The sequence below is a fragment of the Fragaria vesca genome, linkage group LG6, assembly GCF_000184155.1.
Source record: "Fragaria vesca subsp. vesca linkage group LG6, FraVesHawaii_1.0, whole genome shotgun sequence".
NCBI classification, from domain to species: domain Eukaryota; kingdom Viridiplantae; phylum Streptophyta; class Magnoliopsida; order Rosales; family Rosaceae; genus Fragaria; species Fragaria vesca.
The window spans coordinates 26,656,311-26,670,292 of NC_020496.1; the positions used below are offsets into that span (position 1 = coordinate 26,656,311).

The following is a 13,982-nucleotide window of genomic DNA, read 5'->3' on the forward strand; positions in this document are numbered from 1 at the left end:
TATTCAAGCATAACTCAGACAAGTGTTTTTTGAGCAGCCATTAGAAATAGTATTAGATTTTTTTGTTTTCTTAAAATAGAATCAATAAGCTTTAAATATGGCATTTGATAGTTTTTTATTTATTTGGGTCTACTTGGTGTGGCTTTGTTTTTGTTGGGTTATATAACCCATTAAATATTTGTTAGTTTTGCATATTGATGAAATTGGTGTCATAACAGAAGGGCTCATAGATGTAAGTGGACTGACTGCTTTCATTTCGTTTTGCAGGGTTGTTGAATACTGTGGAGTCAAGTTTTGTGACTATTTTGGACTTAGCTATAAATTATCTTATGATTTTTTTTATGGTTATTCATGGCTTAGCTCTGAAGGAATCTTCATCTTTTATCATGCATTTTCTTTTGACAATGACAATTTTAATATGGAGTCGGTGAATGACTGGAAAATATTTGGTTTATAAAGTAAATGTTGTCTGATGCCTTTGCCAATTTTAGTGGGGTTTATAGGAAACAGAGGCTAAGAGAAATGAGATCCATGTGAAGTTTCAAGTACATACAAATATTGAATATAGTACCAAAGTGTTGTTACCTTTTCAGCTGTGGTTGATATCGTTGTTCATTCATATAACAATTGATACTATATTCAATATTTGTATATAAACCAAATCCATATTCAAAAAATGGTGTTTTTAGATGATTTTCAATATTAAAAAAATGTAATTGTAATAGAATCTTTTACAGAGCAAGGCAGGAGAGATGATCTGGAATCTCTTGGTTATGTGCTTATGTATTTCTTGAGGGAAGGTTGTATATTTGTCTGATGGTTAATTTACCAGTATCTTTTCTGTACTTTTTTTCTAAGTTCATCTTTTGACATTAATCTATAATTTTTGTTTCAACCTTCCCTGGCATGGCTTCAAAACAGGTGTCAGAAAGCAGAAATATGACAAGATCAGTGAGAAGAAGTTACCAAATTCTTCGTTAGTGTATGCCTAAATTCTCTGATGACATTTCATACCATGGCTGCTATGGATGATATGGATGAATGAAAGTATGAAAATAGTTTGTGCATGAAGAATGGCAATAATAGGATACAACAACTCTGTTGCTTAGAGAAATCATATCTATCATCTCTGTCCTTTAATCCTCCAATTTAGGAAGAATGTTCGGCTTGCTATTCCATCTATTCTATACCAGAGAATAGACCAACTTTAAGATGAATATCTGTTTGCTTCCTGTAAAGTTAAGAAATAATGAAGTAATCATACTGCTATGCGTTTGATAATAATGTTTTTTGAAACTTCATATATTTCATGTCATCTGCTAAATACATTATTTTGCAAAATGTAACTCCTCTTGGTTTAAAAGAAAACTTGGTGTGTACCAAATTTTGGCTTCTCTGAACAATTTATAGAATATGAACCTTAGATATTGTGTTTGTTTTTTGTTTGTTCTACAAAAGTCATTTGTGTTCTTATTTTTCTTTCCTTTTTAGATTCTTTTTTGTTTGGAAATACTGGACTGAATGCCAAATGTTCTTTTCATGTCGTTGTAATTTAACATGTTGATTGGTGTTGTAACTTGTTTTCATATGTTTGATTTGCATGAGAAGATGAATAGATATGTTGTCAAGCTTATTATGTTGTCTGATGTCTATTTCTTGCACATGTGACCATTGCTAATAGTGGAGGGCTTTATGGATACCAACCAAACTTTAGTGTTCATGTAAGGATCTAAATACATTATCTTATTTATTGATTTATTTGAAATCATGGTAGCATGTTGCTAAGTTACATAAGTAATAATCTATGTTTTGGTTTGATTGGCTCTGTAGGAAGATACAGGGCAAAATCAGATCTTTGCTAAGACTAGATACGCATTGTCAACTCTATAGTGCTATATACTTTTCAACTATATATAAGGGTATATACTTTTCAAGACTAGAAATCTGATATAAACAATTTATAAACAGAGTTGTTTCCAAATATTTAGTTACGACAACCCGCAACAAAGTGCAGGCACACTATCTAGTCATGATCAATGACAATTGGTTTCGCATTTCTGTTGTTATTTGACTCATATGCATGTCCCCAATGGCTTACTATTTACTGCCTTTGAAATGATATTTGTAGGGGATGTATACAGTTTATGGTGGTTGAAGTATATGCTTTAAGGGTTGAGTTTGATGCTTTCTGTTGATTGTGAAGATGCATGTTATGCCTCTCCCCTTGATGGATTAGTGAGGATTTAGCAGTGTGTGTCTTTTCATTTCACCAAACTACTTTTTCTTATGTGTAGTGTTATATTTATGCATGCCCTTGACTAGATCAGATCTGAGAGGCTAGTGAGTTGCTCTACTTTACATGATACAACCTTTTATTTTACGTTATTGCATTACATGGTGAGGTCATGCGATTGGTTTAGTATTCTGTATGGTAATGGGGTTATATACATTTAGATTACAGTAATTTATTTGGGCAATCTAATCAACTGAAGAGGAGTCATGGAACACATAACATAAAGCTAACCGCATATTGTTTAAGACTGAAAGAAAGACGAGTTCGGTTAAGTGCCTATCAAATACTAAACCACAATGTTTTGTATAACCTGCAAATAAAGCAAGAGTATTGAAGAGAAATTTTGTGCCAATACACTGTTTATGTAACATATGAGTAATTTCAAAAATTGTTTAGAGTTTAAATTAAAAGTTCCAACCATATATTATGATCATAGCATACATCCGGAAGTACATCTGCCACAAACCATGAAGTTGGATAATATCCTCAACCAAGCTAGGTTTGCATAATTTGTTTAACCTTTTTCTAGCACATTTCGTTTTTAGTTAATTAATCTCTGACTAATGTACAATGTAGGATTTACATTCAATGACTGAGCAACAACAGCAGCAGGGTATAAGAGATATGCCATATTATTTGCAGCAGCATGATTCAAGAGATATGCCATATTATTTATCATAAGGCTCAGTATATTGTGTCCAGATATACTCTATGTGTAATGATTAGAGATTTGAAGCCTATTTCATGGCAACTTCTACATTTTCTTGTTTGTTTATTAAGCTGGCCTACTGTTACTTCAGCTGTTTGTTTAAGTTTTTTGCTCAAATTCGATGAGTTACTCAAGAATGCATGGTTTGGATCCCCTTTAGATGTAAAAATGATTTGAGCTATTCTTTACTGAACTAAGAATTTCTAAAATCGAATCAGGAACATTCAAGACAGCACATATTGCCTGTTATTATAAAAACACAAATGAACTGGTTAAACTTGTGAAAGAGTTGGAAGCACAACTCGAAAATGTAAAAAATAATATATATTCAAATCTCTTAATGGTTATGTGTCATACATTTTGGAATAGGCAAACACTACATATATTGAAACATCCTCAAGTGAAAAGAAAACAAAATTGCACACTAGTCTCCTCAAATTTGAATTCATCCTACTATGAAAAACCTCTGTAACTTTACATGATGCTAGAGAGTTTCATCGGACTTGAGTTCGTCCTAGCTGAACCATTGACATGGATGGATACTTCCGGACCATAATTTGATTTCCGGAATATCCATAAGTGAAAACTAACTATCTCATTCACATTCTTACTCCATGCAAGATTACAAACCTGAAAGTCAAGGTAGCAACAAATGCATGAATATTAGTCTTTGTAAGATCAAGCATTGCATTTCCATTTAAACAAGCTCTTTAGTAATAGACCTATTATTAGCTTATTCTAGTAGCTCTAATCCACAGTTACAAGCAAGTAGCAAGCTAGCTAGTGACTAAGAACTCTAAAATGGCATGATTCATAGTTCATATGCTTTATAACTTAGTTTAGTGATTACCATTAGTGGAACTAGACTAGGCAAAGCCATATTTATGGATCTCCAGACTCTACAACTAAAAGTTGTTAGTTTCATACACTATATTAAAAGCAAAACTCAAATAAACTAGTTTGTTCAACACATGGACACAAGCAAAGTAACTATTTTCATTCATAGTGATTTATAAGTCCATTAAAATTTGCAAAAGTATCAAACTTTATTCTCAGATTCAGCTACTTTGATCATCATATACACAAACAAATTCACTTATTAGTTACATTCATCCTAATTGTTTTTATCCACAAACTCATGCACAGAAAGTAAGAGGGTAAAAGATTTGAAATAAATTACCTGGTGTGTCTTGGGGACATTTCTGGGAGGCTGGGAGGGGAACAGCTCTCATTCGAAAACCCCACTATTAAGTCTCAAATCCGACGGCGAATACGATGAATTTGAGGTAAAACTCGCACAGTCCCTCGATTGCATCACCAGATCCTCCGCCATCGATGTTGTCGGCGCAGTCATCTTTGCAAATGGCGATTCTTACCGACGCCGCCTTGTGCAGTTCTCCTGTGAGAGAATCGAGGTTTCTTCTCTTGCTTCAGCCTTTTCTCTGAAGATCTAAGATATAGTTGAGGGTCTTCTCTAGTATGTTTTTAGGTCAGAGACGGTTCTTTCAAATGGCAGAAGACGGAACCGTTAACCTCAATTTCTAAGTTGGACACGTGTCGCGTTTTAAGTGGTTTGGGACATCAAATCAGCTTGCCAGCTGGTGTTCCGGCCACAGCAAATAATTTCTTACAGTGATGTCCTTATTTTGGTGTATATATAAAAGTTAAAACAAGCAAAACAACATCGTTCGCGAAACGACGTCGTGTAGTAATATGATTTAGAAGAGGTTAAAAGAAAAATAGGAAACGTAAAAAAATAAAAAATAAAAACAGAAAAGGTAAAAGTTTCGCACAAGGAAAAATAATTACCAGACGACATCACTTGGGCGTCATACGACAACATAAATTTCGTCATGTTTAGTCCGGCCGGGTTTTCTGAAAACCCAAAACCCAACATTCGGGTCGGGTCCGGGTTTGGGGTCCCAAAATCTCAGCTTCCCGGCTCTTCTTCCTCCTCCTCTGGCTGAGAATCCATCGAATTCGCTTCTTCCTCTGTCTCAGAAGCCATGAACTCCAGATCTGATTTGTGCTTTACAAATCGGAATGTGTGTTAGGATTTTGGTGGAATTGGATATGCTCTATATGGCTTAGGGTTTTGCTTTCTGCTAAATTGGGGAAGAACAGAGAGACTTCAGAGTTGAAAGAAGCGAGTCTGATCGTGAGAGAGAGATTGGGAAAGTGATTTGGGTCGGAGCTGTATGAATTTCAGAGCCGAGATCGGAATGGGGGTTTTTAGGATCGGAGAGAAACGAGAGAGATGGAGAATACACTGAGATTTAGGATTAGGTTTCCTCGTCGAAATGAGATTGGGATTTTCGCGCTCTCGATTATCCAAAGTGAATAGCTCTTTTAGTTTGAGCGAGACTGTGACAAGAATAGGTTGGGCTTTTTGGATTTCCCTCGGGCCTCGGTGACCAAAAGTCCAAAACTACGTGCTCGGCCGAATTCTTTTTGTTCTTGAGTTTTCAAAAGAATATTAATCATCGTTACGGTAACTTTTTTCTTCTTATTTGAAATCCCTCAAGATAAATTATACTGATCATAGCACTCTTATTTGTCTACATAATAGCACTCTTACTTCAGCAACGGAAGCTCAAGCTCCGGCAACATAAAGAAAGCCAACTTGTCTTTTGGATCCCTAAATATGATAGTATTTTCTGATGGCGCTAGGTTTTGGTTATGACTAATTTGGAGCTAAAACGGCTGCAGAACTTCTCATCAGAGATGAAAGAGGACCAACGCTTGCACATACTTTTGCATTGGAAAACAAATTTATTGTGAGGAATTCAACAAAGAATTTCGACCAATACAAAGTCGGGGAGATCGTGAATATCAGTTTTCTTGGACTTGCTTGGCCATGGTGAATCTGGTGATCTTTTTGATTTTTTTAAGTGAGGCTGATACTCAGCAGTGATATGACAAGGTCTCATGGCAGCTGTATAAACTTGGGGGAAAAAGCTACTGATTAATTGCAGAGTAAATATGTTGTATGTGAACCTCATGTTAATTAGTAGATGTATAATGTGTTATCCTGATAATCAGGTAGAATACAAAACAAACTAGGCTCATATGTAATAGCTGGGCGAGATATGGAGAACGTACATAGGACAGAAACAACTCGATATTGGAAATACTTGCAGGAAAGAAAAAAGAAGGTAACTTGGATTGTACGCTATAAATAAGGACTTGTATAATAGATTTCAAAATTACACGTTTTTTTTTATTGCTTATGAAAAACAGAAAAAGGACAATATTAATGTAGACCTTTTAGATATATGAAGCAATTTCAACTTTTCAAGGCTCCTTATCTCACAATAGCCAGACTAAAACCAATACTCCCAAGTCCTAACTCATGAAATGATCCTAGTTATCATATCACAGAAATGAGTTGCCCTAATAGGATGACACAATGACAATGACTAAATGACAACATGCAGTAATTCATGCCCTTATAACAGGGAAAAGAATAAAAATATGCATAAATTATGAAAGGATGGTAATGAGGTGTAGAGGTTCATCAAACACTCTTAATTTGCTGCTCCACCAGCAGATGTTTTCTTGTTGGGCTCAAAGACGTATTTAATCAGCGACTCCTTGATTGACAATAGTTCAGGGAACTCTTTCTTCAGCTTAGATGCATCCATCTCATTGTTACTTCTTGGTGCCACAATAACCTTGGCTTGTTCTTCCAATGTAAAATTAACCCACTTGAAACTGGGGTCAATGTACTTCTTGTACATCTCCAGGATCTCATTGTGACTCACGACACCAGGGTTTGTGAAGTTCCAAATACCCTTCAAGTTCCTCTTGGCCATCTCAACCGAAATCGGTAGAAGCTCATCCAAGATAGTCATGTTGTTTGGAATATCAACCACTTTGTTGTACTTTTGAGATCTTCATGATGAAGTTACGCGGATTGCTCAGATCAGATGATATTGGCATTCAGACTCCAAGAGTGCAGACATTGTCATATTCTTTCAAAAGCTCTTCCACCTGCAACAAAAGATGGAAAGTGAGATGTTAGTTCGTAGCTATGCTGAAACCTTATCAGAAGATAACAATAGATAGATACATACCATTGCTTTGGTTTTGGAATAGAATGAGCCAGTGAAATTTGGTGTGTCTTCCTCCTTGAACCCAATGCCTGATCTTAATGGATGGGCAGCATCATACTTGAAGATACAACCAGTCGCATAATTCATCATCAGGAGGTTTTGCTCTCTGCAGACATCAGCCAAGGTCAAGGTACCCACAACATTGGTCCGAGTTGTTTCTGGTTTATGAGATTCACACCGATCCACATTGGGTCTGCCGGTCACTCCAGCAGCATTGAAAACATGTGTTGGCTTGACCCTCTGAATATCAGCCGAGAGCTGGGAACGTTCCTGGAGTGGCCCTCGTCCATACTCAAACAGTGTCCCTTGCTTCTCACAGATCTTCCCAAGAAGGCCTCCAATCCACCCTGTTCTCCCATAAATCAGGAACTTCAGAGATGGCTTCTGAGTAGAAGGAATGCCCCTAGGAGCTGGAACAACCACTTCACTAAGACTAGAATCAGTTGCTGGCAAAGGGGAATCAGAATTGCTTGTATCAAGCCCATCGAAGTTTCTTTCAATACCATGAACCATGAGCATTCTTGGATGAGGGAGCAGTGCCCCAGAGACATCTCCCCACCAATGAGGATTCTTGACATACCATTCCATTGTCTTCCTCAAACCCTCCTCCCATGCAGTACTTTCAGACCATCCCAAGTTTTTCAGCTTTTGGTCGTCCAAGAAATATCTCTGATCATTAAAAGGTCTATTCTCAACAAAGTTTATATATGTATCAGGGTTCAACGAGAAGAGTTGGCAAATTTCCCTGGCGACATCAATCACCCTCCTCTCTTTCTTTGTCCCAATGTTGTAGACATGGCCTACCTCACCCTTATGGAGAATGACTTCAAATGCCTCAGCTACATCCTCACAATAGAGATAACTCCTGACATTTGATTCATCGCCGTGAATAGGAAGAGTCTTTCCTTTCATAGCCAAGAGAATGAACTTTGGAATCATCTTTTCAGGGAATTGATTGGGGCCATAGACATTGTTGCCCCTGGTAGTTATCACAGGTAGCCCATATGGACGCCCATATGCCATAACAAGCATCTCAGCTCCAGCTTAAGTAGCAGAGTAGGGGTTTGTGGGAAGAAGCTGAGAGCCTGAGAAGCCTCATGGTTTCCTACCACAGCATCCTCATCCGTCTCCCCATAAACTTCATCTGTGCTAACATGGATGAACCTTTTGATTTGACCAGTGACTTTGCATGCTTCTAGAAGAACATGTGTGCCATAGATGTTGTTTTTAGTGAACTCAAAGCTGTTACCAAATGAGTTGTCGACATGGGTCTCGCATGCGAAGTGCATTATTGTATCAATGGACTTGGTGAGAAGGATGAACTGATGAAGTTGACAAGATCAGCACTTCCAATGTCTCCCTTGATAAATTTGAAGTTTGGGGATGACCTTAAGGGATGAAGGTTCTTCAAATTTGAACAGTAATCAAGCTTGTCAAGGACGACAATGTTGTACTCAGGGTAGTTTCTGATAAGCCGATTGCAAACATGGGATGCAATGAAACCAGCAGCTCCAGTAATGAGGATGTTCTTTGGTTTATACGTGGTAGCCATATCTGAAAGAGTTCTGCAGAATCCAGCATATAAATATTGACAATGAGTCTCTAAATTTCAACTACAAGGAAGAATGCTGATAATGCATGATAAAGGTAATATGTTCACCATAATATGACTAAATGATGATCAACAGTTCAACACAAAGGAACTGAAATAAAATAAAAAAACAGGAATTCATGGTTCAGTGAACCTGTTACTATGAGTTCATGCACCGCAAGTTTCCAACTAATAGATCAGATATAGGAAACTGACATATAAGTCGTAGCTAATATGTAGCTCATTAAATCATCAAACTATAGAAATAATAAACAGGAGAAACTGGAATTCAAATAAACAATTAAACTGAAATTCACGGGAAGAAAATAAACTTCTTACCAAGAGTTTCATGTGCTGTAAGTTGTAACTAATAGCTCAGATTTAGATGGAACTATAATGTAACTAACAGAACGATATTTAACTTATTAAATGATTAAATGATACACACAGTCAACAGAAAGAACTGAAATTCAAAATGAAAAAAGCAGAAATTCATGGGGGAAACAAACCTCTCACTAAGCATTGTAACTAATGGTGAAGATTTAAGAGACCTATGTCAAAGACATTTGATTTTCTAATCAAAGCTAAGAAGGCATATTCCCACGAGATAAGTAAATCTGGCTTCTTTGTGCGTCAATCTAAACTTTAATCTAAAAGCTAGCAAAACATTGATTCCTCTGTCAAATCAGAATTTTCAAATTTGAAGAAACAAAATCTATCCCACCTGGTATTCATGTACAATGTGACAGTGTGACACAGAAGAAGCTGTAAAGATATCTAATAATGACAAAAAGAGAAAATTGACAGAGCACCTAATTAATTAAGATAACGGTAGAGATTACGGAACACGCTACGCAACTTTATACAGATACAGCCAGACCAGTTTTTACAGCACAAGCATTCACTTGTCCTGGCTCCATTTTCACATAGAAACCAAACAATTCACACTTCCTTAACTTCAAACATTCAAAACCAACAACAACCCAAAATGCAAAGCACCCAAATCTACCGGATCTACTAAAAATGTAGCATATAACTAAGCCAGATCTTACTCCCTCTACCCAAAAATTGAAAAAAGTTCAAACTTTCCACAGAAGTAAAACCATTAAGCATAAAGCCATAAACTGCAAACCCACATCGACCATAAAACCAAAAGCTTTAATGTGATAAGCAGGAGATCTGGGTCTGCAAATGAGTGACCAATTCATTGATACCCAACTGAGATCAAGGAAATTACACAACTTTAACTTCAAAAATCACAGAAAGACAGAAACTTTACCAGTTACAAGTTGTGGGTGGGAGTGGATCTTGGTGCCCAAAGTGGTTGCAGGCTTTGTGGGTTTTATGGTGGTAAAAAATTTAGGACAACGGAGAAGAGAAGAAGTAGAGAGAGAACTAAAATTTGAGTGTGAAGAGGGAAGCTAGTTGGAGTTGGGTAGTTATAAATATCAGGGGAGAGAACTAAAATTTGGGATTTTAAAAATGTTTTGGAATATTTGATGGGGTTAGAGACTTTGAGCTAGCATTGATTGGACTGCTGGACCAATCAGATTTTGCCGCGTACTGATTGTGCCTCCTGACACGATTTTGATCTTAAACGCAGATCTAATCATAGGACCTTGTGATATTAAATGGGTGTTGTTACCATAATGAGAGATGATTTACTATGGTTAACTGTCTTGATTTACCATAAGGTGGCTATAATTTAGGGGTTATGGTAGGGGTTATGGTAGATGCAAAACGGTTAGTAATTGGTTGATTGATTAGAAATCCTAACCTAGTTAGTTAATTCGCGAATTTACGATGCATATACATATTATTTCTCAATTAAACATCCGTTGTCTGCATTTCTAACATGCATACACATATGACAGTTGTAATGATTTCATAATAAATGTTCTCGTATTTCTTAGTGAAAGAAACTATTTGACAACAATAATGTGTCGATGAAGAATAAGTTACCTGTAAATCTTGTAATTAGTCAACTTTTGTAAGTATATCATTCAAAGCATGATGAATTGAAGATGATATTTAAGGGAGTAAATGGAATGCTCCAAAGATATAAGAAACAGACTTCTTTCACATTTTCATAATATAAGTTTCAGCTCAGGGGATAAAATATAAGAAACATGGTAACAAACTAACAATATCATAAAAATTAAATTTGTAACCAAAAAAAAATATCATAAAAATTAAATAAATAGATGAAAATAAGACCTGTTTGGAGGACCGCGGTTCATGTTCAACAAGCATAGCGGCTAACTTCCGGCGGCCATTCTTATCTGTGAGCAGCAACTGCTGCGTAGGATATTCCTTTGGATAGTTTCAACTGAAAAATATAAGAGGGTGATTGGTTTGCTTGCAAATGTAGAAGGAGAACACACAACATGATAAGAAATGGAGAAAATCACAACCTTCTCAAGTAAGATTTCAAGGTGACTTGCATCAGGAATTGTCCAGTGCATTATCATCATTTCCTGTAAACATTAAAACAAGAGATGAGTCAGATTACACGTGGATTAGTTCTAATTTCAAGAAAGCAGAAACAGTTTTCTCAATAACCTAGTATATAGTACAAGAACAAACATACAGTGATACAGATGCATAATAGTACAATTTCATATTTCTGTATTGTTGGCCCCTATGGTCTGGTTTCGATCCATTACAAAAAGGAACAAACCTAATATCAGCTATGTAAATGGAAAAGAGTAAACTTACTTGATTCATTCCAAGGTATTCTGATATCCGTAGCGCAAGAAGGTGCTTGTAGGAATTAATAAAACGACCGATCAGAACAGACGGTGTAAGCAACTGAAGGAAACAACCATATTCGGAATCATTAGAAGAACTATCATGAGTATTCAGCATTACTGATACAAAATTACACGAGTCCAGCTTTAGAAACCTTGTATTGTTGAATACTAAGAGGCATTCCAACATCAGGATGCCGCACAGCATTTATTACTTGCAACGTTTTACACATCTCTTGAATATGATCACGTTGAAAATTGCTGCCAAAGCCAACTGGATATCATTACCGAGAGCAATAATCAGAAGTAATGTACTAAGATCTATGCAGCTAAAGAGATTTACCTATGGATAGATAATTGATTTTAAAAGGACTAACAAATGGTAAAAACTAAAAAGACCTTAATCATATGAAATATGAACTCATCATAAGCTTTTCCAGATACTTGGGAATGTGGGTCCAAGTTCAACAACAGGACAAGTAGCAGGCAAAGCTATTTGCGATGTCAAAGGGAAACCAGAAGTTTCTTGAAGTTCATGGATTAGAGCAATGGTGGTCTGATGATCTGGAACTTCAGATGGCTCTCCATAACAGTAAACTCATCAGTAGGCAGCTGAAATCCTTGTATAGCCTTCCAGCTCCTCAATCAGGACTTCCTAGATAACAAAGGCTGATGTTTGCATTCTTGGATGAATAATTAGCTCGTTTTCGATTTTATTCTTACATACTGTCCTTGGTTGTTTTTCTTTGTAAAGATTCCTTAATATAAGTTCATAAAAAGCCCTTTCAAATAAATAAAAAAAGGTTTTTAAGCTACAGTGATAAGCTACAGTATTTTCGTAATAGTTAAATTTGAACTTTAGTTTAGTTCTGGTACTTTAACAGCATCAAACTCCTGCAATACATTATATGGTAAACTGGGAAATTAGATAAAGTGTAGATGCTTCGACAATTTGATATATACAGATCTTTACCCATCCCAATGAACTTGCAATGTCAGCTTCAAACCCTAGTGCTAAAGGCACAATGGAGGGTGATTTATCACAGATAACTCCCAAAAACCAGTTAGCACAAACATCCCCACCAACAATCCGAAAAGGAATAAAAATTTTGGATTCTGTAGTCTCCAGTGTAGGCTGCAAGAAGCCCTGCACAGGGAGTCAGGGAGAACACTAACGAAAGGGAAGACCCCCACAACTAATAACAATACTCGAATGGGTAGCTGCAAGAACAACCACCCAAATTTGAAAAACTGTAGTTTTGATTGAGCAGATCACATGAGAACATTTCGAGAAACTGATAAGCTTATACAGGGACATCAAAAACGCACACAGAAGCATGGGAACACACAGATAAAAAACACAGAGAAGCAGCCCTGAATGTAGATCAAAAACATACACAGAAGCCTGAGTGCATATCGAGAAACTTCTCATTCCTGTCCACAGTTGGAATCATGACATTCAGAAAAACCACAGATCTGAAACGAAAATTATACAAATGCAAACAGAGAGCATATGGACAAAATGTTTTTGCCTTGTATTTTATTTATCTAAAGAGAGAAGGTAGAGTCATAAGATGAGCCATCCATAGGCCTTAAAGAGTACGAATCTAAAGAGTACGAATATCATCCTGTTTCTGAAGTACACACATCTCATAAAATGAACTACAAACCACCATTTTACAGTTTCAATCCCTTCTTTATGGGTGAAACGTCTTCTATTTATCAACTTTTCCATCTCATGCTTGGAGCTGCCACATGATATCCAGTGACCCTAGAAAATGTGTAACAAAATAGTGTGTATGAAGCTTAATATTTGCTAGCGATTAGAGATCAACAAGCAAAGACCACAGATGTAATATAATTTCAGAATTTATCACTTTAGAGAAGTTTTGGCCAGAATATTGACTCTTTTCTAATAAGTTATCGGCACATAATCATGAAACATCAGAAACAACAAAATGTCAGGGTTAATGAAAGTTCAGTTCGAATATTTAAAAGCTCAGAACCATATATTCTCTCATTTGTACACTTGAGGTTAAAAAAACAAAGAGAGATGTTACCTAGATGAGAAGCCAGCTTTTCAGAATGGCACAACAGCAGCCAAGTGCCCTTCAGCTGCTGTGCGCACGTAGAAAGCTATTTCACCATTGGTGGGATCTTGAAACCTAGCATTGGTAAACGATCGTATGCTAGACAAGTAATCCTAAACAATATAACGCTTTCAGTACCAGTATGAAAGGAATTTTAAAAGCATCAAAAGCTAGATACAAGGACTAGAACATACCCTCTCAAGATAGTATGTCAGTCCCTCAATGAAAAATGGCACTGCAGCAACTGTCAAAGGACCGGGAGCTTGATTATACAGTAGAACAATCATGTGGGGAGCACGGTTGATAGTATAAGCCACAGCAGCATTTCGAAGAGATTGCATATACAGCCCATTTGCAGGGTCTAATTTCACTGCGTGTCCAAAAGCTGTGAAAGCAGCAATAAAATCCTGCATGGACATCAAGTTTGTAGATTA

At 36.5% G+C, this 13,982-nt stretch overlaps 1 pseudogene across 1 annotated transcript; it reads right to left on the minus strand.

The window, feature by feature from the left end:
* Nucleotides 1–6,293: 6,293 nt before the first annotated feature.
* Nucleotides 6,294–10,071, minus strand: LOC101301221 (annotated as a pseudogene). Its single transcript, XR_185008.1, has 3 exons — nt 9,988–10,071; nt 7,079–8,682; nt 6,294–6,995 (listed from the first exon to the last, which is right to left on the minus strand). The product of XR_185008.1 is annotated as a probable rhamnose biosynthetic enzyme 1-like (transcript).
* Between the last annotated feature and the right edge of the window lie 3,911 nt (nt 10,072–13,982).